General features: G+C 40.0%; 1 protein-coding gene across 1 annotated transcript in view; it reads left to right on the top strand.

Annotated features, from left to right (window-relative positions):
* Positions 1-460: 460 nt before the first annotated feature.
* psme3ip1 (proteasome activator subunit 3 interacting protein 1) overlaps positions 461-26,048 on the top strand; it is a 103,782-nt gene continuing 78,194 nt past the window's right edge. The window contains exon 1 of the mRNA XM_078544142.1: positions 461-994. The gene's annotated coding sequence lies outside the window, so the exon portion shown is untranslated. The remainder of the gene's footprint in view (positions 995-26,048) is intronic.

Below are 26,048 nucleotides of genomic sequence, written 5' to 3'. Positions count from 1 at the left end.
AGATATTTGAAATAAAGGGCCATTGTGCTATGAAGCTCAAATGTATTGTAGTATAAAATCATGTGAAAAAGGCACATGTAAATCCCTTAAATGTTATGATTTTAGAAACATCGAACCAATCTGCATGCATAAAAATTCATATCTAATTTTTAATTCGTCTAATTTAAATTAGTTATCAGAAAAGTAGGGGGCGTGTGTGCGTCAGGGAGCAGCAACGCCCGGAACATTTCGACTGGAATCAGAAGCGGAGGGAAGGAGTTGTGTGTGAGACAAGGAGCGGAGTAGGAGAGGTGAGAGTAAGGGCCGGGGGGCCTGAACCTGGGGGGTGATGTTTGAATGTTGACCGGGACCCGGCTTTTTTCCTTGAATTATTGTTTCATCTCCTGTGGCCGGGCTCCGATCCAAACCGTTCGGTTCGATGTTAGGATAGGGTTTTTTTCCCCTTCATTTTTTCAAAGCTTTTCGAGCTAATTACGTGGGTTTAATATTGGCCTCCAGGCCGAGTTAATGTGACAGCAGCATCAGAGCACCGAGCTGTTAACGTGCTCACTGCCTTGTATCCACCGAAAAACATGACTTTTTAAAATTTGGGACTTGTCCTCATCTCCCCAGCCCCCCTTTCCCTTCCTGCAGTGTCCCCCATGTTCAATGTGATAGAAAGACTTGTATTTACATAGCGTCTTTCACCACCTCAAGGCATCTCAAAGCGCTTTGGAGTCACTGTTGTAAGGAAGGAAACTTGGCAGCTAATTTGCGCACTGCGGGTTCACCTGTTTTCAATGTTGGTTCAAGGAAAAAATATTGATAGGACACTGGGAACCCTTTTTCATAATCTTTCAATGGGGGTGGGAAAGGTGTGCGGGGGCCAGTCTAGGACAAGACGACAGAACCTCAAAATCAGAGCCAGGTGGTTCAGGAGAGAAGCTAGGAAACATTTCTTCATAGAAATTGAGGAAAGCTTCCACAAGAGCAGCAGATTTCCTGCATTGCAACAGTGACTACACTTCAAAAGTGCTTCCTTGGTTGTAAAGTACTTTGATTTGTCCAGTGGCCATGAAAGGTGTTATGTAAGCACCTTCTTCTAGATGTCACCTCAATTAATGAATTTAAATCTGAGAATTGATGAGGGTTTTAAAAGGATATGAAGTCAAGGCAAGTGGATGGAGTTAGGGTACAGATCAACCATGATGTTGTTGATTGACAGAACAGGCTCCAGGGGCTGAATGATGTACCCCTGTTCCTATGTTCCTTGTGCTTTTATAGTCACATGAAAACACAGGACATCCTTCAGTATTACTCTCCGTTGACACTTCAGTGCATGTTATCAATTCTGGATTGGGAACTGAAGTCAGGTCCTTCTTACTCACAAGAATGCTGACACTGAGTTAAGACTGACACCAGATAGGACAAGAAATTCTGAGGATCCTACTGTTTTCTTTTACATAGATCATGAAGGTATTATTTCTTGATGCAATATTTAGTGAAATCAAAGTAATGAGAACAGAAATCATTAATAACGGGCATTGGATTGGTGCTGCTCCTGTAGACCTTTTTTAGGGAGAAAAGAAACTAAATTTGTCATCTTGTTCTGTAAACTCACATTTTACAGGGAAAATTGGATGCATGTGTTAACCAGAGGAAGATGCAGCATACTAGGTAGAGAATAGAGTAGTTGTATGAATTTCAGATTGCTTTAGAAAAAAACAAGCATAATGAACTGAATGGCTTCCTTCTGTGTTGTGAACTTCAATGCATTCTAGTTTACTTTTGGATTTTTGGTGAGGTAACAGACAAGGTTGATGAGGGTAATATGATTCATGTGGTGTGCATGGACTTTCAATAGGCGTTGGATAAATGCCACATAACAGGCTTGTAAGTAGAGTTGAAGCCATGGAATAGAAGGGACTGTGGCAGCATGGATAACAAGTTGGCTAACTGAGAGGAAACGGAGAATACTGGTGGACAGAGTGGAGCACAGTATATAGTGCTGTTGCTCAGGGATCTAAATCATAACCACTGTTTTTCTTGATGGCCAAGATTTGAGTGTGCAGAGTACAATTTCAAAGTTTGCAGAGGTATTGTATAGTATCAAATTGAAAGAAAAAACATGCAATGTGGCAAAGATTAGTGGTAAGCCAGAGGATTGAGAAAGTTTTAAAAAGCAACAAAATATGACCAAAAAAAATAAAGAGGGAGAAAATAAACTTTTGAGGGTAAACTAGCAAGTAATATATAAATGGACAGTAAGAGCTTCTTTAAATATATAAAATGAAGAGAGAGGCCAAAGTGAACATAGACCCCTTAGAGAATGAGGCTGAGGAAATAATAATGGGAAACCAGGAAATGGAAGAGGAGTTGAATAAATACTTTGCATCAGTTTTCACAGTAGAAGACACGAATAGCAATCCATAAATATTAAATAATCAAGGGGCAAAAAAGTGGGGGTGGGAAGGAAATAAATGCAATAACTACCACTAGAAAAAAAGTACTAAGGAAACTAATGGGGCTAAAGGCTGATAAGACCCCTGGACCTGATGGGTTGCATCCTAGGATTTTAAAAGAAGTAGCTACAGAGATAGTAAGTGCACTGATAGTAATCTTCCAAGAATCCTTAGATCCTGGAAATGCCCCAGAGGATTGGAAAACTGCCAATGTAACACCCTTATTCAAAAAGGAAGGGAGACAAAAAACAGGTAACTATAGGCCAGTTAGCTTAACATCCATCGTTGGGAAAGTGTCAGAGTATTATAAAAGATGTAATAGCAGAGTATTTAGAAATACATAATATAATCGATCAGAGTCAGCATAGCTTCATGAAGAGGAAATCATACCTGACAAATTTATTAGAATTCTTTGTGGAGGTAATAAGCAGGATAGATAAAGGGGAACCAGTAGATGTAATATATATCAAAAGGCGTTTGATAAGGTACCGCACATAAGGCTACTTAATAAGATAAGAGCCCATGGTGTTGGGGGTAGTATATAAGCATGGATAGAGGATTGGCTAACTAATAGAAGACAGAGAGTTGGGATAGGGGGTGCATTTTCAGGATAGCCTGTAACTAGTGGAGTACTACAGGGATCAGTGCTGGGGCCACAATTATTTACAATATATATTAATGACTTGGATGAGGGAAGTGAATGCACAATCGACAAGTTTGTGGATGACGCAATAATAGGTGGGAAGGCAAGTGGTGAGGATGACACAGTCTACAGAAGGATATAGACAGGTTAAGTGAGTGGGCAAAAACTTGGCTGATGGAATATAATGTGGGAAAATGTGATGTTATGCACTTTGGCAGGAAGAATAGAGGAGCTGAATATTATTTAAATGGAGAAAGACTACAGAAGGCTGCAGCACAGAAGGATTTGGGGGTCCTTGTGCTTGAATCACAAAAAGCTAGCATACAAGTTTATACAAGGTAATAGGGAAGGCAAATGGAATGTTGGCCTTTATTTCAAAGGGAATGGAATATAATAGGGAAGTCTTGCTTGAGGATTATCAGATCAGCCATGATCTCATTGAATGGCTGAGCAGACTCGATGGGCTGAATGGCCTACTTCTGCTCCTATGTCTTATGGTCTTATTGTGAACTGTGAAGAGGATAATGATAGACTTTAAGAGGACATAGACAGGCTCCTGGAATGGGTGGACGTGTGGCAGATGAAATTTAATGTTGAGAAGTGTGAAGTGATACAATTTGGTAGAATGAATTAGGAGAGTTATATAAAATGAAGGATACAATTCTAAAAAGGGTCCAGGAACAGAGGGACCTGGGGTATTTATGCACAAATAGTTGAAGATGGCAGAACAGGCTGAGAAAGCGGTGCTATAAATAGAGACATAATATACAAAAGCATGTTATGATGAACCTTTATGAAACATTGGCTTGGCCCCAGCTGCAGTGATATGCCCAATTATACACAGCATCCTTTAAGAAGGATGTGAAGGCATGGGTGATGGTGCAGAAAAGATATACGCAAATGGTTCTAGGGACGAGAGACTTCAGTTACATGGGACAAATTGGCGAAGCTGGAACTGCTCCTTACAGAAGGGAAGGCTGAGAGGAGACCTGATAGAGATCCTCAAAATCATGAGGGGTCTGGGCCGAGTAGATAGGGAGAAACTGTTCCCATTGGTGGAAGGGTTGAGAACCAGAAGACACTGAATTCAAGTGATTGGAAAAAGAATCAGATGTGGCATGAGGAAAAAAATAGGCAGTAAGTAGTTAGGGTCTGGAATGCTGCTCAGAGTGTGGAGAAGCAGATTCAATCGTGACTCAAAAGAGAATTGGGTAAGTATCTGAAGGGACTACAGTGAAATTGCGATGAGTCAAACTTGGATAACAGAAAATTCCGGTTACGTCAAAGTCGTCAACCATTCCCACCGGCAAAATAGTAAGTCCCATAGAACGGTGCCTGTGATAACCTGTAATTCAGCACTGGTAGCTCCAGATTAGCTGAATTTGTCTACACTTATTATATGACTGCGCTGACCAATCAGTGGAGGTAGACCACACGATTGTGTGGTAATGGAGCGCTGGGCAAACCATCACTTGACATCAAGACCTCCCTGTGAAAGGATGTGCAAAGCCTACGAGTATGGCTAAACCTGTGAGGAAGTTAAAAGTGTTGTTGATTGGAGTGAATGTAAAGTTCATACAGCAGGTTGAAAACCGTGGCGTCATACTCTGGGATTTTGCCCTGCAGCTTGAAAACGTATTTGACTGCATTGACGACATGGTGGACTGTATTGCGCACCTCCGAAGACAACATGCTAAGCAGAGAGAGGTTACAGAGTTTTTCTGGAGCTAACTCCCGACATTATTCAATCCAAAGCTCTGGCTTTTTACAAGATCAGGCTGTTGTAAGGTGTGAACAAATTGAACAAATAATTTTTCAAACATTTACTGCTTTACTGTGTTTTCATTTGGCATTTTAAAATAATTCGTTCATGGGATGTGGACTTCGCTGGCTGGGCCAGCATTTATTGCCCACCCCTAGTTGCCCTTGTTCAGAGGGCATTTAAGAGTCAACCACATTGCTATGGGTCTGGAGTCACATGTAGGCCAGACCAGATATGGACGACAGATTTTCTTCCCTAAAGGATGTTAGTGAACCAGATGGGTTTTTACGACAGTTGGCAGTGGTTTCTTGGTCATCATCAGACTTTTAATTTCAGATTTTTATTGGGTGGGATCTGAGTCCAGAATATTACCTTGGATCTCTGGAATACCAGTCCAGTGACAATACCACTTAGCCACCGCCTCCCTTCTTAGGCACTCCCAGGTGGCTGGTATCACTCCCAGGTGGCCCACGATTCCCTCCATATCATTAATAGTTGCTCATCTGAGATTGGTGGCTTTCAGTAGTGGGAATTTTGGCCACCTGCTTCATGGACTTGCATAGCTTGGAATATTGGAATGCCGCGGCACTTGGCCTGAGTAGCAATAGCATCAGTGTAGTTTAAATGTGCTGTTAATTAGCCAATAAAAATCGGCTTGAATAAAAGCAAAATACTGTGGCTGCCGGATATCTGAAAATAAAAACAAAGTAATAGAAAGAGCTGGAAAAAACTCAGCAGCATCTGTGCTTGTGTCGGGATTTAGCCCATAATACCGAGTTAATAGGGGAATGTATGAAATCTAGCCATTTGAGCCAGGCATTGAGACAGATCAGCTCCTCCCAACAAGGTGACAACAACAAACCACAAAGGGGTATAAAAATTCAGAAAGGTATTTTTACCTTCCAAATAATTGTTAGACAAAATGATGGTCTTGTTTACTACTGTGATTATAGATATATATTTTTTTTTATTGATTTATTTTGAATGTTATAAGGTTGAATGGATTTTTCTTAAAAGCGTGCAGTTGGTTGGTTGGTTGGTTGCTGCAGTGTGTAAGTGAGCTATCATTATCTCCAGAGCTATGTGCAATGACTAAAGATTAGATTTGTTCAAGAGTTATAACATAGCCTCTCATGACTTTTGGGAAATATAGAATAGAATCATAGAATGGTTACAGCACAGAATGAGGCCTTTCAGCCTGTCGCATCTGTGCTGGCTCTCTGCAAGAGCAGTTCACCGGGTGCCATTCCGCCACCTTTCCCTCATAGCCCTCCAAATTTTTCCTCTTCAGATAATCCAATTCCCTTATGAAAGCCATGGTTGAATCTACCTCCACTACATTCTCGGACAGAGAATTTCAGATTCTAACCACTTGCTGCGTAAAAAAGGTTTTCCTAATTTTGCTATTGCTTTTGCCATTAAATTGGTGTCCCCTGGCTCTCGATCCTTCCACCAATGGGAACAGTTTCTCTCTATCTACTCTGTCCAAGCCCTTTATGATTTTGAATACCTGTATGACATCTCCTTTGAACCTTTGCTCCTCCTCCAAGCTCAACTGGCTAAATGATGGTCTCCTTTTCCTATGTTCCAAACCACCAGTAGGGTCAGACCTGCACCTTTCAATTTTTATATCTAATGTTAGAAGTGTAAAACTCAAAATGTTCTTCAGACAAAATCTCTGTTTGAAAGGCTAAGATTCATTACAGAACTCAGCAATTGAAAGGGCAGAGTACTAAAACTGTACTGATACCTTTTACTGAAATCTGAATGATTATATTATTAACTCTTATCCTGCATATCAAATTAAATTAATACAAGTCAGGCACAGGAACCTTCAGACTTTTGAAAATGTTTTGCAAGCTAAACAAATCTATTTATGATTTTTCTGTCATTTGCTACAAGTCGAACCCCAGCATAGTGTATGCCATTCAGCCTCATCCCATAGCTGTCAGTTTTCAAGGGCCCTACATTGCTCCTGACTACCCACTTATTCTTTAAAAAACTTGTAAAAGATGTTTGTTGATTTTGATATCCCTCGCAAGTTTCTTTTTGTATTCCTTTTTGTAGCCCTATCTATCTATTTTGCTGTACTTTGTATCTTTCCCAATCACCAAATCACTGCTTGGTGTTATGTGCTTTCTTTTAGTTTTATGTTATCTCTTTAGTTATCCATGGTTGTCTTCTTTGGAAAGTACAGCTGTTACCTTAAAGATATAAATTGGTTCTGTATCACATTTAATTTTATTTTGAACACCTCCCACAGAACTTCTGTCACTTTACCCATTAACAGATTTTCCCAGTTTACTGCAGACAGTTTCTATCTCATCCTGTTGAACCCAGCCTTATCTAAACCTTAGAACCAATTTCACATTTCTCCCTTCCAAAACCTACATTGAACTTGATTATATTATGATCACTATTAAGTAAATGTTCACATACTGATGTGCTGTTAACCAAATCTGCTATTATATTCTGGAAAACAAGTTGGTGAAGGATAGTACTGGAGCCAATCTTTAATCAGTCTAACGTTTATTTATAGAGTGAAACATTATAAGAATTTGCCTCCTCACTCAACTACACCTCTGTTTCAGTGAGTGTCTCTTTGTATCTTGTATATACTCAAATGAAACCCCAATTAATCTGCACATAATCAAACACAATTAGTATACAATTATCACCTGTCTCATTTCTCATTGTTAAATCTAACGGAAGCAGTTTGCGATAATTAACAAATAACACTAAAGACTATTGACTTCACCAATATTACACTATAGTCTGGACAGTTATATCACAAAGTAATTTAGAATTTGTTACTAATTGTGACAATTTCCTGATGTTAGATTTGAAGTACCACCAAGGCAGTTAACTTCAACATAGAAATTGTGGAAACTAAGAGTTTCTACCTGAGAATAATGTATTGAGTAGGAATTTCTCTGCAAATTTTAGTTGTTATATTAACGTCACAGTGTGTGTTTTCTGCAAAGGCGTTCCTTATCACTAGTGCCTAACAATAACTCATAATGTAGATTTAAACCTCTCCTTAAAGAAAATGTGTCCTACTCATGGTGTTGGTCACAGCAGGTGGTTCTGTGTCTGGCATTCATCATCTGGTTAAAAATGTTACTGCTTCAATTTGTATGAACTCAGTTGTTTGTGCAATGAAGCAGTTATTATATCGAAAATTTGCACATAGTTGGTTATTTCCTTTTATGATCCCTCCCAATCATTGAAAAGTATCCTTCAAATGGCTTGATGATTCCTTGGCTGAGAGGGTGAACCCCTCTCCAACTGGCTGTTCTTCGTATGTAAGTGAGTGTGGGTTTATTTGAGCAGGGGGCAGGAGCTTGCAGCTCATCCCATTAGTGTCTTCATGCCTCTGAGTCACAGGTTGTGGATTCAAGCCATATTCTAGAGTCTTGAGCACACAATCTCGGTTGTCAGTCCAGTGTGGTAATGAGGAAGCACAGCACTGTTGGAGGTGCCGTCTCTCAGATGAGACGTTAAACCGAGTCTCCATCTGCCCCCTCAAGTGGGCATAAAACATCCCACAGCACTAATTGAAGAAGTTTAGGGGAGCTATGTCCTAGCTAATAATTTTTTTTCAAGCAAGATTATTGAAGCAGATTGTGGATCATTTATAACATTGTTGTTTGTGGGGTTTTGCTGTATACAAGTTGTGTGTCTTCTATCAAAATTGTACTGTTGACTCAGCGGTAAGGTCAGTCAGAGAGATCAGAGATGAAGAATAACAACATTTGACATGGTACCATATAATTTCCCTACATTACAGTGACCACACTTCAGAACAGATTATTGACTATGAAGTGCTTTAGATCTTTGTTGATTGAGCTGTAGCTCAAGTTACCCCTGTGTCACCAAATGGAAACAAGAAATCGATATGGCTAGTGCCATGTAGTTCACCAATAATATAATAAAAAATAGGACAAAATAAGTAAATGTGTACAATAGAGCAAGAGAAAAAGAAAATTACATTAAATCTGATATCTGAGATATACTCCATACACTGCGGTAAGCACTGGTTGCAGAAGGCATCATGTATAAAGTGGGCATTGCGTGCTCCCTCTCCAAGGCCACCTAGACATGGACAGTGCTGTGGGAGAAAGGCAAGTGGCTAGAGTGATTTCCCCCTCTTCCAGGGCTCTGCAACTCCTGGACTTGTAATTTGCTGTTTTGAGATGGCCTGAAGCACTTCTGGATTTTTAATAATTCTTTGGAGATTGTCATTTATGACACACAAGAAAACCATTTGACCCATCAAGCCCATGCTGGCTCCCTGCAGAGTAATCCAATCAGTCCCGCTGCACTGCTCGGACCCTGTAGCCCTGCAGTTTATTTCCTTCTAGTGCCCATCCAATTTCCTTTTGAAATCATTGATTATTTCCGCATCCACCGCCCTCATGGGCAGCGGGTTCCAGATCATTACCACTCGCTGCATTAAAAAAGTTCTTCCTCTCATTCCTCCAGCATATCTTGCCCAAAACCTTAAATCTGTGTCGCCTTGTCATTGTACAATCAGCTAATGGGAAGAATTTTTCCTTGTTTACCTTATCTAAGCTTGTCATAATCTTGTATGCCTCTATAAAATCTCCCTTTGCTCCAAGGAGAACAACCCCTGCATTTCCAACCTAACCTTGTAACTAAATGAAGCCCAAGACCCCATATACTTTGCTAATTACTGTCTCAATGTGTCCTGCCATCTGCAAAAATCAATGTTTTTCACTTCCTTATCTTTCACCCTTGTTGGAATGTACCTGAAGCACCTCTTCCTTAAAGATCACCAGTTGTTCCATTACAGTTTTCCTGTCAGTCTCTGGTTCCATTTTCCCTGCTAGAGTCCTTCTTATTGCATTGAAATTAGTCTTATTTTAATTTAGAAGTTCTATATTTGATTGTGCCTTGTTGTTCTCCATTACTAACCTTAACCTTATGATATGATGATCACTGTTACCCAAATGTTCCCCCAAAGACACTTGGCCACTTCGTTCCCCAGCACCAGATCTAGCAATGCCTCCTATCTAGCAGGGCTGAGAACATACTGATCAAGGAAGTTCTCCTGAGCACATTTCAGAAATTCCCCTCCCTCCTTACCCTTTAATATGTATTCCAATCGATATTTGGGCAATTAAAGATGTGTTTGGTGGTGGCATCATGCTGGAGTTGGCGGAAATGACGGAGGATGATCCTTTCATCCAATCACCCTCTGCCATTTCCGCCAACTCCAGCATGATGCCACCATCGAACACACCTTCCCTTCATCCCCCTGTTGGCATTCTGTAGGGATCGTTCCCTCCGGGACACCCTGGTCCACTCCTACATCACCCCCAACATCTCAACCCCCTCCCACGGCACCTTCCCATGCAATCGCAGAAGGTGCAACACCTGCCCCTTTACTCTACCACCATCCCCCCCAACCTCCTCACCATCGAAGGGCCCAAACACTCCTTTCAAGTGAAGCAGCGCTTCACTTGCACTTACCTTAATTTAGTCTACTGCATTCGCTGCTCCCAATGCGGTCTCCTCTACATTGGAGAGGCCAAAACGTACACTGGGTGACCGCTTTGTGGAACACCTTCAGTCTGTCCGCAAGCATGACCCAGACCTCCCTGTCGCTTGCCATTTCAACACATCACCCTACTCTCACGCCCACATGTCCGTCCTTGGCCTGCTGCAGTGTTCCAGTGAAGCTCAACGCAAACTGGAGGAACAGCACCTCATCTTCCGACTAGGCACTTTTACAGCCTTCCTGACAACATTGGGTTCAACAACTTCAGACCATGAACTCTCTCCTCCACCCTCCCCCCTTTTTGGTCCCCTTTTTTCAAATATTTATTTTTAAATTTTATATATTTTTTCCCATCTATTTTTATTATTATTACTTTTTAAATTTATTTCCATTTTTATTCATTGTTTTATTCCCACCTTCTAGTCTATTTCGATCTTTTTTCCCACACTGTCTCCTCCTCCCACCCCACCCCCACTAGTGCCATCTGTCACTTGCTCATTCTGCTTTCTACTCTTAATGTCACCATTAGCACCTCCTTTAGCCAGTATCACCACCATCAACACCTCTTCGACCTTTTGTTTATGACATCTTTTGCAATCTCTCCTTTGCCTCCACCTATCACTAGCCTTCTATCCAGCTTCACCTGTCCCACCCCCCACTTAAACAGTATATATTTCGCCACATTTTTACTTCTATTTAGTTCTGAAGAAGAGTCACACGGACTCGAAACGTTAACTCTGTCTTTCTCTCCACAGATGCTGCCAGACCTGCTGAGTTTTTCCAGCACTTCTTGTTTTTGTTTTAGATTTCCAGCATCCGCAGTATTTTGCCTTTATCTTATTGCATTGTAATCTTGTCTTTCTTAGTCTGCTCCTATCTAACATGGTATTACTTCCTTCTCTGGCACTGTCCAATGCTCTCAATTTATGCACCTTATTCTTTTCTACTTCTATATGCTGGCACACACCCCTCTGGCAATTTAATTTAAACCCTCCGCAACCACACTCGTGAACCTCCCCACGAGGACATTGTTGCAACCTGTCCCTTTTTAATAGATGCCTTCTGTCCCACAATTGGCCCCAGTGCCGTGCCCCAAGAATCTGAAGCCCTTCCCTCCTGCACCATGATTCAAATAATGCGTTGGTTCTCCCTGTCTTCCTGTTTCTGCTTTGGCTAGCGTGTGGCACTGGGAGTAATCCAGAGACTATTACCCTTGAGGTCCTACTTTTTAACTTGCTCCCTAGCTCCTGAAATTCTCACATTAGGATTTCAATATGTGCCCTTTCTCTGTCATTGTTACCAATGTGCACTGCAACTTCTGCCGAATATTCTGCACCCTCTCCGTGATGCCCTTTACAGCACAGTGGAAGCAGATTAAGCAATGTTCAAAAGGGAGTTGGATAAATACTTGAAGGGGAAGAATTTGAAAGGCTATGGGGAAAGAGCAGAGGAATGGTACTAATTTGATAGCTCTTTCAAAGAGCTAGCACATGCAAGTTGGGCTGAATGGCCTCCTACTGAATCATCATATGATTCTATGATCCTGACCTGCTCAGTTATTTGCACACTCCCATTAAGTTTGTTGGAATTTCATAATTGTTTGGGGTTTTAGTTTTCCCATTGCAATATGGAAAACATACTTGCATTTATATAGCGCCTTTTCTGGCCTTGGGACATCCCAAAGTACTTTACAACCTCAAATGTATTTCAGTGGCTGTAGTGTAAGAAATGTGTGCACGACGAGCCCCCACAACAGCAATTAGGAAGGCAAATGCCATGTTGGCCTGTATTGCAAAGGGTTAAGAGTTCAAAAATAAGGAAGTCTTGCTACAGTTATGTAGGGTTTGGTGAGATTACACCTGGAGTACTGTGTGCAGTTTTGGTCTCCATATTGATGGAAGTATGTACTTTCATTGGAGGTGGTACAGCAAATTTTTTCTATATTGACACCTGGGATGGCAGGTTGTCCTATGATGAGAGGCTCAGTAAGTTGGCTGGTACACTTTGGAGTTTAGAAGTATGAGAGGTGATATCATTGAAACATACAAGATTCTGAAGGGACTTGACAGGGTAGAAACTAATGGGCTAGAGAATCTAGAACACTGAGCACTGTCTTAGGATAAGATGACGATCATTTAGGACTTGGATGAAGAGAAATATCTTCACTCAAAGGATTGTGAATCTTTGCAATTTTCTCCTATGCCAGAGGATTGTGTGTGCTCCATTGTTGAATATATTTAAGGTTGAGATAGACAGATTGTTCATCTCTTGGGGAATGAAGGGATATGGGGAGCGGACGTGCAAGTGGAGTTGAGACAGAAGATCAGCCGTGATCACATTGAATGGTGGAGTAGGCTCAAAGGGCCATATTTTCTACTCCTGCTCCTATTTCTTATGTTCTTAGCGGTGTCATAATGACCAGATAATTTGCTTTTTTGTGATGTTGATTGAGGGGATAAATATTGACCAGAGCACTCGGGATAACTCCCCTGCTGTTGCTCAAGGCCATAAACCTAGGTGATAGTACTGTATCAGCACAATAGAGAGGGATGACCTAAGTTCAGGAAACCAGGATGTGGAAATGGTTTGGGTAGAGATGAGAAATGGTAAAGGCAAGAAGTCACTTGTGGGAGTTGTGTATAAGCCCCCTGATAGTAACCACATGGTAGGGTGGAGCATAAAGGAAGAAATAATGGGGGCTTGTCAGAAAGGCATGGCGATAATCATGGGAGATTTTAATCTACATATAGACTGGAAAAGTCAGATAGGCATAGGTAGCCTAGATGAGTTCATAGAATATTTCCGGGATAGTTTCTTCGAACAGCATGCTCTGGAGCCAACCAGTGAGTAGACTACACTAGACCTGGTATTGCTCAATGAGATGGCATTAATTAATGATCTTATAGTGAAGGCATCCCTAGGTAGCAGTGATCATAACATGATTGAATTTTACATTGTTTGAGGGAGAGAGGAATGGGACCAAGACTATGTTTTTAACTTAAATACGGGCAATTATGAGGGCATGAAAGCAGAGCTGGCTAAAGTGCTATTGGATGGGATGCTGCTTATGTTAGTGAGTGGCTGAGCCATGCAGACCACGACGGCTCGAAGTTTTACCTTTGGTCAGTGCTGTCACTGGATCTCAGCTGGGGCAGCAGTAGCTAGTGCTATAATTTGCCTCAATGCCCAGTTTTCAGGAAGGGGAAAGTCGTCTGAGCTCCCTGCTCCTGACTCCAACCTGTTGAGCCACACATGTGCGCATTCTGGATGAGGGCAGTGTTGACCTCGCTGCTGTGTTAAATACCCTGCAGACGCTTCCTTTCAGGCTCACTGAAAAAGGCCATTTGGGCGACATATCAGGGCATTGGTTACCACTGAAGCCACCCCCTACTCCACACCTCGTGAAAATATCTGACTTTTTCCTGAGAGGAAGGAAGGGAAGTGTTAGAGACGGGGAATAAAACCTTGAAAATGTACATCTGTAAATAGTAATACTCAAAATGTAATTTGAAGGTTAACTATTAAAGAATTAGTGGCACTTGATGCTTAAGTATTGAATGTGACTGCTGTACAATGATAGACAGTAAGAATTTCATGTCATTGCTTTCAATTGTGCTGTAACCATTCTATAACTCTATGCTTAAAATAAAAAAAGCCTTTATTTTACTTGTCCAGCTGAATCTCTGGTCTCAGGCAACAAAATTTTATAAACAGATTTTGCCCTACGTTATTTGACCATCTCGGGATCTATCATCTTCTAATAGATTATAGTAACAAGTGCTTCATCTATTTAAACCTTCCAAGAGCACCATAATATTCTCAATTAGTCTACATCCACGTTGGAAATGCTGCAAGTTAATTCATTCTATTATTGCACAGCATTTGCTGTAACTATCACAAGTGAAGCTGATTGCTTCAGGAAAGAGAAAAGTGGACCTGAACAATATCAGGCTCCCTCAGGTTTTTATACCGCTAAACAGTGAGTTTTGATGACAAGATCACTGCTGATATTTAATTTGCTGAAGTTTAGTTTATCCACCAGATGGAGCTAGATTATTGGTCTTTGAGAAATGTGGCAAAAACTTATTTAATTTTTAGAAGCGCTGACTACCCACCAACCAATTATGTATGTGGTGATCTCTGTAGCCAAGAGGAGGTGATAGTTAGTGAAGTGATTTGCCATTGCTTCTGTTTAGCTTTCTTTTCCACAATGGCACTGCCAGTGCACCTTATGGTCCTGCTGTGTTCTTTCACTTTATTTGGGGAAGCAAGCATATTTGAAAATCTCAGAATCTATCTTTTGAGATGACTGTGCATTTGGAGTTTGGGAAGTGTTTAATGTGGTGGGTTTTGACTACCTTTTGTGTGAGGCAATGAAACTGTTGGGGAAATGAAACATTTTCTCTGTCGAAAGAGAATAGATGTGGTTAATGCTAATTAATCTTACTGTGTCATAATTTTGCTGAGATGAAAAATAGTTTTGGAAGAAATTTTAGTGGGACAAACTGTAATTCAGCTCTAACTGATCATTCTGTCATATATTTAAGACTTTGCTGCACTTCAAGTTCGACCTTGAATTCATTGATGCTGATTATGAAAATGTAACTTATCACCCAAAAATTTTGTAAAGACTTTAAAAAATAGTGAAGAATTAAAAAAAGATCATTTGACCTGTTGAACTTTTCCTTCCAATACTCGGCTCACCCAGACCAACAGCCAGCACCTTGAACTGAAACTCAACTGCTACCCAATCACTCAATACACTAGCCTGAACCTCTTGTTTCCTTCTAACTGGGTGCCCCTTCTCTCCTTATTACCACTTTCATTTTTAAAAAATGTATTCTTTCATACAATGTGCGCATTGCTGGCAAGGCAAGCATTTGTTGCCCATCATAATTGCCCTTGAACTGAGTGGCTTGCATGGCCATTTCAGATGGCAATTAAGCATCAACTACATGGGTCTGTAGGCCAGAGTAAGGTAAGGTAAGGATGGTAGATTCCCTTCCTTAAAGGACGTTAGTGAACAGATGGGTTTTTACAACAATCGTTGAGGGTTTCACAGTCACCATTATTGGTGATAAAAATCATTATTGAGACTAGCTTTTTGAATTCCAGATTTATTAATTGAATTCAAATTCCACCAGTTGCCATGGTGGAATTTGAACCTGTGTTCCCAGAGCATTAACCTGGGCATCTGGATTACTAGTTCAGTGGCATTACCACTACGCCACCATCTCCCCTTATCCAAGTTGCAGAAGCTCCGTGTTACCACCTTCCTAGTGTGAAGATGGATCTTTTTGGGAATATAGCAGTATTCTGTAAAGGTGGCTGTGTGTGTATGAGAGATTAAACTGGGGGAAGGTTAGTAAAGATAGCTTGTCTGTAGGATCAGAGAGATGAAAGATAAAGGTGCTAGATGCATGCATTTGTATAAATGTCAGCTGCGGTCGTAACACTCGGTAGTGTGTAGGCTTTTAAAGAGTTGAGGTGAGAATTGACTAGACATGCGAACAAGGATATAAGAAAAACATACAAAGGTTGAAGACATAACAAAAAAAAAGGAAGTGAAGGAGAGTTTTGGAGAGTGCAATAGAGATGAGTGAATCAAACTCTCCCTAAAAGAGAAATTTTGTGGCAACCATACAGGCCAAATGCCACAAAAAACATGCTGTAAAGATGACAGTATCAGGGGAGGAATTTTTTTCTGTAGGCAGTGCCAATGGAGTTAAATGAGATTATAATATACTTATTAATCCCCCAAGAAGTTCCACATTGGCAAGTTAAGAACAAATGTATTTTTTGGATATCACAAGGTTGGAAATTAAGCAACAATTGGAACAGGGAGTACAGCAGAATTCAATTCCCATGTTAAAGTTCTACAATGTCATTTTTATATTTATATTTATAAATTTCTGTGGTCACAATTATAATGGGAACTGCCTATGTAAACTTGCATTGCTGTAAGCACACTGCCATCTCAGTGGTGAGACTGTACTGCCTCCACTAAGAAGAGGTGTCGTTAAAGCAAGACCAGCTTACATAGGTAACTCCTATTAAGAATATGGATGTCGAAATTTTATAATGGAAACCATTAATAACTGTGAGTGGACATAAGAATTTTAACATAGATTGCATGTCACACAATATAACAGTCTTGTTAACTTATTTGGTTTAGTGTGAGCTGTGCAATGTTCCTTTACTGTCTGTACATATTAATGTGTTATGTCTAATGCACCTTTGGTCCTTCCTACTTTAGGCATCAAGGATGCAGACTTTCATGTTGCTTGGTCATGCTGCCGCCTGATAGGCTCAAATTTCATATTTGACAAATCACAGCTGAATAGGTACACAAAAAAACCATTGCACACGAGGAAAATAATTTGAGAGACTGCTAAAGTTGAGCATCTATAGGTTCCAAAATCTACCATTTAAAGGATAGAACAAAGGAAGCCAATCAAATTACTCTTTTAAGGTGCATTCTTATGTTTCCCACTAAGCTGAGGACTCGGCTGCACTTGAGATTTGTATGGAATACGGTGGCAATTCACATATGTTTTATATGTGAATGGGCGAAAGTTTTGAATTGTTCACAAACCATGGTCCACTTGTTAGCCTTCTTTAGTCATTCAGGAGAAATCTAGAGCTTTGGTGTTCACAAACTTCTTTGATCTCTGATTATTTTTGAAGAGAGGCTTCTCATAATTCAACATTCTATTTAAAAAGGGAGTAACTAAAGTGAGCATTGATTCCCTGGAGAGTTAGTAATGGCAGAAGTGAACAGATATTTTGTGTCTATCTTCATTGTAGAAGACACAAATAACATCCTCAGTGCTTGTAAATCAAGAGGGATGAACTTAAAACAATTACAAGGGAAAGGGTGCTGAGACAACTGTTAGAACTAAAGGCCTCAGGACCTGGTGGCCTGAACCCTCACGTCTTAAAAGAAGTGGCTGCAGAGATTGTAGATGCATTGGTTTTAATTTTCCAAAATTCCCTTGATTCTGGAAAGGTCCCATCAGATTGGAAATTAGCGAATGTAACTCCCCTATTCAAGAAAGGAGGGAGACAGAAAGCAGGAAACTACAGGCCAGCTAACTTAACATCTGTCATAGGAAAATGCTAGAACCTGGTATTGAGGAGGTTATAGCAGGAACCTTAAATCTTAATGCAATCAGGTAGAGTCAACATGGTTTTGTGAAAGAGAAATCGTGATTGACTAATTTATTCAAGACCTTTGAAGAAATAACAAGCAAATATGGATAAAGGGGAATGAAAAGATGTAATATACTTTGATTCCTAAAAGGCTTTTGATAAGGTGCCACATCAAAGGTTACTACACAAAATAAGAACTTATGGCGTAGCGGGTAACATATTAGCATGGATAGAGGATTGGTTAGCTAATAGGAAGTGGAGAGTAGGGATAAATGGGTCATTTTTGGGTTGGCAAGCTGTAACTAATGGACTATCACAGGGATCAGTGCTGGGTTCTCAGCTATTTACAATCTGTATAAATGACTTGGATGAAGGGACCAAGTGTATGGTTGCTAAATTTGCTGACAAAGATAGGTAAGGGAGTAAAAGCAGAATATGCGGATGCTGGGGATCTGAAATAAAAACAAAGTGCTGGAAAAACTCAGTAGGTCTAACAGCATCTGTGGAGAGAAAAAGACACCGATAATAATTTAAGTCCAATAAAACTTCTTTGGAGCTGTTCTGAGTTCCAAAGAAGAGTTATATTGGACTCGATGTTAACTCTGTTTCGCTTTCCACAGATGCAGTTAGACCTGCTGAGTTTTCCAGCACTTTCTGTTTTTGTTTTAGGTAAGAGAGTAAGTTGTGAAGAGGACATAAGGAGTCTGCAAAGGGATAAAGATAGGTTAAGTGAATGGACAAAAATTTGGCAGATGGAGTATAATGCGGGAAAATGTGAGCTTGTTCACTTTGGTAGGAAGAATAGGAAAACAGTATATTATTTAAATGGAGACAGATTGCAGAACTCTGCAGTACAGAGGGATCTGGGTGCCCTGGTACAGGAATCTCAACATTAGTATGCAGGTGCAGCAAGTGGTTAGGAAGGCACATGGAATGTTATTGTCCATTGCAGGGGAATGAGATATAAAAGTAAGGAAGTTTTGTTGGAGCTGTGCAGGTGTCATGTTGAGACCACACCTGGAGTACTATGTACAGTTTCGGTCTCCTGTTTGCAGTTCAGAGAAGGCTCACTTGACTGATTCCTGGGATGAATAGGTTATCTGGTGAGGAAAGGTTGGGACTGGTTGGAGTTTAGAAGAATGAGAGGCAATCCTATTGAAGATGGGGACTTGACAAGGTGAATGCTGAGAGGATGTTTCTCCTTATGAGAGAGACAAAACTAGGGGACACAGTTTAGTAATAAGGGGTCTCCCATTTAATACAGAGATAAGGGGAAATATTTTCTCTGAAAGTTGTTAGCCTGTGGAATTCTCTTCCCCAGAGAGCTCTGGAGGCAGGGCCATTGAATATTTTTAAGGCTGGCTTGGATTGACTGTTGATTGACAAGGGAGTCAAAGGGTCTAGGGAGTAGAGAGGAAAGCAGAGTTGAGGCCATGACCTTAACAAATGGCGGAGCAGGCTCAAGGGGCCAAATGGCCTGCTCCTCTTAATTTATATGTTCATATAACACACAGCATAAGTCAGTCAAAACAGCAGAAAGGTTGTAGAGGAACGGTGTGGGAAAAGCAGCTTCTGTCCTGGCTGTTTGGATGAGAGCCAAAAACCGAGAGAAATTCTTTGTACATTGATGTAACATTCCCTGAAATGAACTTATGGAATGGGCCCATTTTGTAATAGTGTATGAAAAGAATTTGTGCTGGTTCTATTAAGTTAATTTCAGAATGCTTAGTATTCTTTATGTTTTGTCCACTATAGTATTGATAACTGAAGAAATGAGCTTGGAGCTGCTATCTGTGTGCCAGGATGAGAGTTTTGGACGCAGTGTCTTTTGCTTATAGATTTATTAGAGGAATGGCACTCAAGCAGAATACACATGATAATACAAAGGCTGTGGAAGGTCTCGTTTGATAGTTTCTGAGCACAGTAGCACTGTGCTCAGCACCAGCTCTTCCTAACTTCACATGACAGAGGTCTCATTATTAGCTGTCCATTACATAATGTCCCATATTCTATGACCTTCACCCCTGGTTTGCACGAACGACCATTTGCTCATCGTTTCACAGATTTGAGTCAGGTGGTGAAAGTTCCCTAGTGGTCTCAGACCAGAACAAAAGCTGTCTTGTCTTCTTGTATTGGAGATGTAAACATTGTCATCAAACAGATAGATTTAACTGCCAGAAGGTCAGAACAACACAAATAACAAAGCAAAAACAAAAATACCTGGAAAAACTCAGCAGGTCTGACAGCATCTGCGGAGAGGAATACGGTTAACGTTTCTAGTTTGAATGACTCTTCATCAGAACTAAGGAAAAATAGAAAAGAGGTAAACTTTAAGCTGGTTTAAGCGGGGTGGGGGGCGGGGGGGAGGTGGGACAGGTCGAGTTGGATAGAGGGCCAGTGATTGGTGGAGATTGCCAAAAGATGTAATAGACAAAAGGACAAAGAGGTGTTGACGGTGGTGATATTAGCTAAGATATGTGCTAATAGGTGACATTAAGGGTAGAAAGCAGGACGAGCAAGGTACAGATAGCCCTAGTGGGGGTGGGGTGGGGGGAAGGGATCGAAATAGGCTAAAAGGTAGAGATAAAACAATACATTTAAAAATAATGGAAATAGGTGGGAAAAGAAAAATATATATAAATTATTGGAGAAAGTGGGTGGGGATGGAGGAGAGAGTTCATGATCTAAAGTTGTTGAGCTCAATATTCAGTCCGGAAGGCTGTAAAGTGCAAATAACAAAGCAACTGTCTTACTGAAGATATCAATTATCTCAGGATAGTGTTAATTTTTCTCTGATTATCATTCTCCTGAAACAACTTGGAATGTTTTACTGCAGTAAAGGTGGTTTATGTTACAACTTTTGTGTAAGGTGATGTTTCACAAGGAAAGCTGATGTTGGAATTAGGAGGAATAATCTAAACTTTGGTTTTGAGAGATGGAGAAAGTTTCACTTTTAAAAACAATGTATTGGCCTCTAATTGACTTAAAACAATTTACTAACTGTTCCAATTGCATAGATTCTCAAAGAAAGTAATTGAGTTGTGCCCATAAGAGAAGGCTGGGGTAGCAGTTAAACTTCAAAGTCTTGCTCAAACACCTGATGAACAATGAACATGGACTCCATGGTTATCTAGTAAAGTTTGCAACTGGATACTCAAATAGCCAACAGAAAATGGTGCAGTGTACTTTTCTCACTAAAGCATGCAAATAAAAGACACAAAATTATCATAAAATTTGACCTTAATTTCTTTGAGTATTACAAATACGTTTTTAAGATGAACCTGGGGAATGCATTGTACTGAGTACTGTCAGTAATTGGTTTGACAGCTGAATTCTCAGATTTTTGCATCAGTTTGGGGAGGATAGTTTTTCTTTGAAGCATGTTTCTAGGAAGGAATGTTGAGGTGTCTTGAGGATTGAATGATGCCTGTTGAAGAAGTCTAATCAATCCTAAATTGTGATTTTGTTTACAAACCACCCACTGCACAATTTGAAGTTGCCCAATGATGCATGACAAGGTTATGCAGATGAAGCTGTGATAATTTCTCAATGATTAAAGCCCCCTATCCCAAAGATGCTTTATTAGATTTTAATTTAAATGGCATTAGACAAGATATTGTGAACTGTGTTGTGCTTTTTATGGCACGTTGGATGTACATTGTAATACTCTAACTGGATTTATCATAAGCTCTTTATTCTTCTAAAATGATGACTGCCTTTTCTTGAAAATATTTAATTTGCTTGTGAAATTGCTGTCTGTCAGATTCTCAAGCATTGTCTCGCAATTCACTTTGAGAATACCTCTGAATGCCTTGAGTGTAGCTAGTTGGCATTGACTTTTCCCCTTATGAGGTAGAAATTTAGTTGTGTTTTATGAAATTAACTGTTCCATTTGCCTGTACAAATGTCACTAGATTGCAAAATTGTTGGTTCAATTATCAATGCCATTATTGCACTAACTTTTGTGAAAGCGAGCGATGGTTTTCTGTACCTTGCTTGGTTTGGTATGGCTCCTGTAGAAGTGTGAGATTATTACTATTTCAATGACTACTGTGTGTAAAATGTCTACATTGCTATCAATGCAGTAGGAGAGTGTAGGTTGCTCTCCCTTTTACTTTGGTGAAAATGGAAGTTACCACACAGATTTATTACTAATGATGCTTCCAGGATGATTTGAGAAATTACAGATCAGATATAAAACACATTTTGAAAATCTGGAATGTTTAAGGATGCATAAGCCACAGCAGGAGATGAAAAGCAACCAAAAATATGCAAGGAATTGAAGAAAAATAGAGGGGGGAGTTCATTAATCCATGATTAGTAGCAGCTGATTGAAAAAGACCGAATGTTAGAGGGTCAAACACAATCTTAGGAATTAGAAATCATTAATTTGACATCTGGTAAGAAAAATATTGGAGTTTATTATAAAAGAGTGTGTTGAATATTTAATGAGAATGAAGGCTTTCATTGCAAGTTAATTTATTGAATTATTTCAGAATGTTAATAGTGACTGGATAAGGTGAATTTGAAGGTAGCAAAGACTTGTAACTAAGTTAAAATTACTTTGGACTTGCCTCAGGATGATTTTGTAATTGGCCTTAAGCAATAAGAAAGAGGGTAGCCAGTCTAATTGGAGAGCTGAAATCTAGAGTAGCCTGTGTTCTTGTTCTGGGAAAATCTATTCACAGTGATTGTCACTGACCTTGATAGATATGTTAAAAGATGCCAAAGTTTGAGGATGATACTGAGTTGTGTGGGATGCTTCAAGGAAAGGGATAAAATTCAGGAAGCTCTGTAGAGACCTAGCAACTAGCCAGATGAATTGCCAATTGTATTTAATGTTGAGAGGTATGCTATTGACATTGGAAGTTATAAGGACAGATGTAATTAAAAATGAAAGGAATATACCATTAACAGGAGTCAAGATAAAGATCTGCATTTAATAGATGATTGAATGCTAAAATTATGTCACAGCATAGTATCTTAGAGGCCCTGTGGGAAAAGGAGAGGGTGGATCCTGTGGGATGGTTCCCCAAGCAGACTGTCAAAGTCATTTGGCAGAATGCCTCATTGCCAGAACTTTCCAACAAGCACCAAAACGTAGCTTGGCTGGTGGTGAGAAAGGCCCTCCCTGTCAGATCCTTCCTACACGCCAGGAGTCTCACCCCCTCTGCACGTTGCCCTCGAGGTGGCTGTGGTGGGGAAGAGACCGTTGTTCACCTCCTGGTGGATTGTGCCTTTGCAAAGAAGGTATGGAGAGAGATGCAGTGGTTTCTGTCGAGGTTCATCCCGAGCAGTTCTGTGGCACAGGACTCTGTGCTCTACGGGCTGTTCCCAGGGACACACACCGAGACAAACATCAACTGCAGCTGGAGGATCATCAACTCGGTGAAAGACGCTCTTTGGTCTGCCCGAAACTTGTTGGTTTTCCAGCGCAAAGAGTTGTCCCTGACAGAGTGTTGCAGACTGGCACATTCCAAAGTCCAGGACTACGTGCTGAGGGGCGCACTAAAGCTTGGGGCAGCCGCCGCAAAGGCGCAATGGGGAAGGGTCGCTGCCTAAGACCTTTCTGCCATAGTGCACCGAGGGATTGGGAACTTTTTAAATCCCCTCGGGCTGTACAGCTCAAAATGAATGTATGCAAATGATTGTAATATTCATTTTTTGTATCAATGGATTTCGTGATATATGTTGTAAAAGTTGAACCTGTTTGTATTTTTGTGTTGGTGATTTTGAAATGGTTTGAAATGTTGTTTGAAGATATTTTGTGAATAAAGTATATTTTTGCAAAAAAAAGCATATAAATAGATCTGTTAATATAAACCCAAAGAATGGTTGACAATATGTAAAGCCCTACACCCTATTTAAAGGGGCTGAAAGGGGTTCTGGAAAGGCCATCAAAATGAATTATAGGCATTAAGTGATAGACTCGTGAAGAGCGACATATATAGTTAAACCTCCTAGTGAAAAATGTTATTAGTACATAAAAATTCTTAAAGGAATCATTACACTGGATCTATGCAGGTGCCTTGTGCATTGAGAACATTATAAGCAAGACCATTGAGTTCAGGTTAGAAGAAGGATTAGCTTAATCCTGAGAGCACTGATTTAACGAATATACTGCCTCTTACCTTAGTAAATGGTGGCTTCATTGAGGCATTCAAATACAGTGGATAAATTCTTGATTCAGCAATGGCACAGGAAGATGACAGAAATGGTCTAATTGGGTCCTGAAGAGAGATCTGGGCTACTGAATGAGATGGATGGCTATGTTTCATACTTATGCTATTAAAACTTGTCCTGTAAATATGGTGAAGCATTTTGAATTTGAATTTAAATGCTGAATGAATGTTAGAAGGTGGTATCCAAGAAATAATGTTTTCCATTTATTTAGACTCTAAAGGAATAAACATTTTCTAGACTTGCATACATGATCAACAAACCCTCCTTTCTCCTTGAACCAGAGATCTTCATATATTTTAAAGGAACTTGGTAACAGAATCGCAGAATTGCTACAGTGCAGAAGGAAGCCATTCGGTCAATCGTGTCTGCACCGGCCTCTGAATGAGCAATTCACTTAGTGCCATTCTCCTGCCTTCTCTCCATAACCCTGCACATTCTTCCTTTCCAGATAATAGTCTAATTCCACTTTGAATGCTTAGATTGAACCTGCCTCCACCACACTTTCAGGCAGTGCATTGCAGACCCTAACCACTTGCTGCATGAAACAAACTTTCCTTCTGTTGTTTTTGCTCCTTTTGCCAATTGCTTGAAACCTGTGCCTTCTCATTCTCAATCCTTTAATGTGTGGGAACAGTTTCTCCCTATCTACTCTGACCAGATCCCTCACGATTTTGAATACCTCTATCAAATCTCACACCATGGTATTTTCTTTGTAACTGTGTCTTACTACAAATATAAGGAGATTTTTTGCAATTAAGCAGAAATAAGGTCTTTAGCAATTGCAATAAATAAATGTAATCAGCTTGTAGCCCTTCACCTAAAATGACTGATTTGGATAATTTTTAAATTCAGTTGTTGTTGACTGTTAATGGCAGTGGACGTTACTGCATTCTGTTTTAACAGCTAAAATTGGAAGCTGAAAATTGACTAAAAAGAGATTGTACTTAGCATTCATTTAAATTAATCATATAATTATGTATTTGGGCATTGGCAGCTACTTATACAAGCCTTTAGAAATTTGATATGACATTTAACAAGTGGAAACATTGAAAACCATCTGGAGTAGCAGAGTGTAGGGTTGGATGACATTTCAATTATGCAATATTTTTATTGCAAATATGTTTGCTGGTTTTTTGAGTGGAGAGTGGGTAGGTATTTGAAAACAAACACTTCATTAGCTCTGTGAATGAGAAGCTGTTGTTTGCACATCAGCTTGACTTTGTTTAAAACTCATGGCCAGAAATTGAGTGATTCCAGTGATGCAGTTATCTTCACCTTTTGAAGAGCATTTGATAAGATGTGTCATGGTAGCATCATTGTAGAGTAGCATGTTTTATCTCTGACCTGGGCTTGTCCTTTGGCATCCCAAAATGAATTCTAAAGAACTTTCTATGCTTCCAGCAACAGTCAGTGCTTACATTGTTCTCCATCTGCCCTTGTTAACTGAAATGCTGTGGGGAAAAAATGTATTATTTGTAATCACTCAGTGAGTCCTTAGTTTCATGGTCTATTTGAGGCAAGAAAATCTAAAAGAGAATTCATCTAGGTGACTCTTGTCAAGTAGCAGATATTTTAGAGTAACATTAATGGAAGATTATACACAGCTGCTAATGGGGAGTGATGCATACATGAGATAACATAATAAAAATACAGACAGGGTTCAGAGAACTGACAAACATTAAGGTTTTTTTGCATATTTATTAAGCTTTCCCTTATTGTTGATAACAGAGGGATGGACGTATGAATGGCTATGAAATCAGTAATGACAACAACCAGGTAAGTGTGAACATTAGATCAGAGCAGATAGTATATTTTAAAAATGCTTAAATTGGATGGGTTGAGCACCTCATTAGAGGCTGGCAATCCTATACATCTGTAAACAGATGGAAGTGTCCAGGTTAGGCTTCCTGTTGATTTGATCCTCTGTGCTCCAAGCTGGGGACATAAGAAATAAACCTCATCTCCAAGTGGCAAAGAATGAAAGAATCTTAATTTATATAGCACCTTTTGTAACCCTGGGGCACCCCAAGGCCAATAAAGTAGCTTTTGAAGTGTTCTGTTGAAGAGTCATACGGACTCGAAACGTTAACTGTGTTCCTCTCTGCAGATGCTGTCAGACCTGCTGAGTTTTTCCAGGTATTTTTGTTTTTGTTTTGGATTTCCAGCATCTGCAGTTTTTTGCTTTTAGCTTTTGAAGTGCAGTCATTGTCGTAATGTCGGGAAATGCAACAGGCAATTTTCACACAAGGTCCCACAGACAATAGTGAGATGAACAACCAGATAATCTATTTTAAGTGATATTGATTTTGGAATAAATATTTTGTTGGGAAGCAGGAGAACTCT

This window comes from Cetorhinus maximus, chromosome 6 (genome assembly GCF_964194155.1).
Source record: "Cetorhinus maximus chromosome 6, sCetMax3.hap1.1, whole genome shotgun sequence".
Classification (NCBI taxonomy): domain Eukaryota; kingdom Metazoa; phylum Chordata; class Chondrichthyes; order Lamniformes; family Cetorhinidae; genus Cetorhinus; species Cetorhinus maximus.
This window is presented reverse-complemented; position numbering and strand designations above follow the sequence as displayed.